The following is a 3582-nucleotide window of genomic DNA, read 5'->3' as shown; positions in this document are numbered from 1 at the left end:
CCACATCTCAAAATTCCTCTTTTTTAATGCAACTGGACACATCTACTACTGCTATGTTACAAGACATCACTATACAATTAAGACTAAATACAAATGCAACGCTTGAAAAAAGTATATGCCCTCTTCTTGACCCTAAAATGTTCCTGGTTACTGCCAGACCTGCTGAATCCAGAAACCCCTTAAATAGAACCAGTCTGACAGAGTGAAGTAGGCTAAAAGATCTCCAACACATCATGGCGCCATCTAAAGAAATTCAAGAATAAATGACAAAGTCACTGACGTCTATCAGTCTGAAAGGGTTACAAAGACATTTCTAAGGCTTTGAGACTCCAAAGAACCATGGTGAGAGCCATTGTCCACAAATGGAGAACTAGTGGCCTGGTCAAAGTCTGGACTTAAACCTGATTGAGATGCTGTGGCATGACTTTAAACCCTCCAATGTGGCTGAATTAAAACAATTCTGCAAAAAAGGGTGGGAAAAAAAATCCTCACTTGCAGCTGTTGCCACCAAGAATGGAACAACCAGTTATTAGGCTTAGGCCCGGGGGCCAAATCCAGCCCTTGGTGCAGTTACTCCCGGCCCACCAGATCCTATCATATTTTTATTATAACTGGCCTACTGGTTTGAGGACTGCAGATTTCCTCCAGTTTAAAAATGTGAACTGGTAAAAAGTTAAATGTTGAAATAGTTTAAGAGTCAGGAATGTGGTAAAATACATTCATGTTTTCATTTTATGTTTTTAATTTTGCATCTCACAGTTATGATGCAAAGTTATGGTTTGGACTTTTTATTTCATATGTTGACGTTTTCAGTTCACGATTTTGACTTTTTATCTTCCATCTTTATCTTTTTTTTTTTTAAATCTTTTTATCTATCTTTTTGACCTTTAAGATCCTCAATTTTAAGTTTTAAGTAATATTTTGACCTTTTAAACTCATGATTATGTTTTTTTTCTCATTTTTGGACCTTTGAAGCTCCTTACTTTGACTTTTATCTTATAATTTGACCTTTTACATCCTCAATTTTAAGTTTTAAGTAATATTTTGACCTCTAAAATTCAATATTTAAATATTTTTCTCACGTTTTGATGTTTTAAACTGCTGATCTTGAATTTATCTAATATTGTGACAGTCAAGAATCATGATTGCAACTTTCTATCTCATATATTTGCCTTTTAAAAAAATATTTTGACTTTAAATGCCATGATTTGAACCTTTTGAGCTAATAAGTTTGAAGTTTTATTTCAGGTTTTGAGCCTTTAAACTTATAATTTTGACATTTCAATCTCAAAACTATTTATCATCAGTGCTAAGAGTTTTTCCCCCATAATTCATTGTTGGTGAAAATGAGGTTGACAGTTTACAGTGAAATGTGGACCCTGCTTGGCCCTTGGGTTGAACCCAAATTCAGAATCCAGCCCCTGCTGTCCCAGAGTTAAATCATCATTTAAAAAGTGACTTTTGTATTTACTCAGGTAATCTTTGTCTAACATTAAAATTAGTTTGAAGATCTGAAGCATTTCAGTGTGACAAATATGAAGAAAAATAATCATATAGGGCAATTACTTTTCCACAGCACTGTATTGATTTAAAGAAATGTATGAGAGCAGGTGAAGCTGCAGTATCTCACTTACAGTCTGGAAAAAAAAAAAGCTTTTATATTTTAGACAGAAAAGGAAACCTTGCCGTGTGGTACCTCCTTTCTCAGAGGTGCAGAGCCTCTGTCAGACAATGGTATTGTTGATTACTGATTGGTTCAACAGTTATTATAAAATAAACGCGGCCTGAGGAGACTAAGAAAGATGAAACGTGCATTTTTCTGTTCATATTTGATGTTCAGAACAAACACAACACTCTCACCACAGTGATAATTAACTCTTTATTTTGCACAGACTTCAGGCATTACAAAGCATTTTAAAAACAGGCTGTAAGAGGCAGACAGCAACAAACATGTATTTCATTTTAGGCTCACACTGAAGTCTCCACTGCACCAGCCTTCAGAGCAGAACCAGTCCTGCAGACGGTTGCTAAATCACGTTTATGGCTGGTGTCATGCAGCCGCATTGAGCTGATGCAGCACTCGTGGTATGAACCTGAGCCGACTGATTTCAGAAGCTGCTGATGAGAAAAAAACAACAGCAGGAACTAACTCTGATGAAGGCTGTGAAAGGACATTTTCACTGGCGTTAATATCAGACGTCAGACAAAATCAGCCATCTCTGATGTAAGGCCAAACAAAACCGCAGCAGAAGTTGTTAGTCGATTTTGAGGCTGTGGACCAAGAATCACATCATGATATTTTCTAAGGCTGGTTAGCAAACATGATAAATATGTAGATATTTTTCTGTAATTGGACTGATAAACTTTGAAATGATTCTAATAAAAATAAACAATACTGAAACTGTTTGACATCTAGACAAGGTTTAATGATAGAGAATGGCCAACACACCCCTACACAAGGTCTGAAATGTACAAAATCATCGGCAACATTTCTAAGCTGCTCAAAATGCTCCACCCTCTTAAATAACACGGTTCAAAGGAAAACAATCATTATCTTAATGAGTGGTACTAAAGTAAAGAAACTTCATGATCTTCAGTCAGATTGTTGACTTTCAAATGTGTTGGCAATACTGACAAGAGCAAGGATTAGATAAATGTTTTCAGTTTAATTGCCATTTTTTAAAATAATAATAAATGTTGCAATTTCCCCTTTCAACAGTGAGCAAAATTTAATTAACAGGGCTAACCGATCAAGACTAGAAAAATGTTTCCCAAATGTCGCCGACATGTTTATGCAATTTTAAAAGTGTCTAACAGTTTAAATCCATAGTCTTGACAGATTTGTGTTGTGTTTGGAGGGAGATGTAACAGCGGTTTGTGGTGTAAAAATTCATCTTCCTCTTCAACAGGAATCTGATCCTTTCTGTAATGTAGTCACACACTTAGAATGAGTCCCAAACATGAAATATAAAGGTTAAAAAACAGCAGAATCTGCCTTTGAGACTGGAGGCTGCAGTTCATCTAATGGCCACAGGATGGCGATCAAAGAAAAGACATTGAATGAGGGATAATTGAGAAAACTCAGACATTGGCAGTTTGCTTTCATTCTGTAAATGATCACTAATGATGGTGATGATTTGGTCATCAGCGTACAGGTGTGTTTTACTCTAATTAAACATTAAATCTTGTTCCTCGTTCTTGCCTCTGAGGCTCGGTGCAGTGGAAACTTCCATCAGCGTGTCATCTGGCTGCAGTCAGACCTGCAGCTCTGCTCATTACAAACAAAAATAACAAAACTACGAGGCAAAAACTCAAGTCAAGTCATGTCGGTTCAGGTTCACGTCGAGGCGACGGTTGCCTCCAGTCGGAGAGATGGCAGGGAGGAGGACTGCAATGATGCATTCAGGTGGTATGCTGATAAACTTCAGGAAAGATTCATCCAAATCAGCAGAAGAAACTGTGAAACTACCAGGCCAAGATATTCTATTACACTTATTTTAATCCAACGCTCCTTAAAAAGTCCGGATAAACATTTCATGACAGGAATTAAATCGGGCCTGAAGTAAAAGAAATAAAAATACA

Source organism: Cheilinus undulatus, linkage group 2, assembly GCF_018320785.1.
Source record: "Cheilinus undulatus linkage group 2, ASM1832078v1, whole genome shotgun sequence".
Classification (NCBI taxonomy): Eukaryota; Metazoa; Chordata; class Actinopteri; order Labriformes; family Labridae; genus Cheilinus; species Cheilinus undulatus.
The sequence above is the reverse complement of the archived record's forward strand: the minus strand, read 5'-3'. Positions refer to the sequence as shown.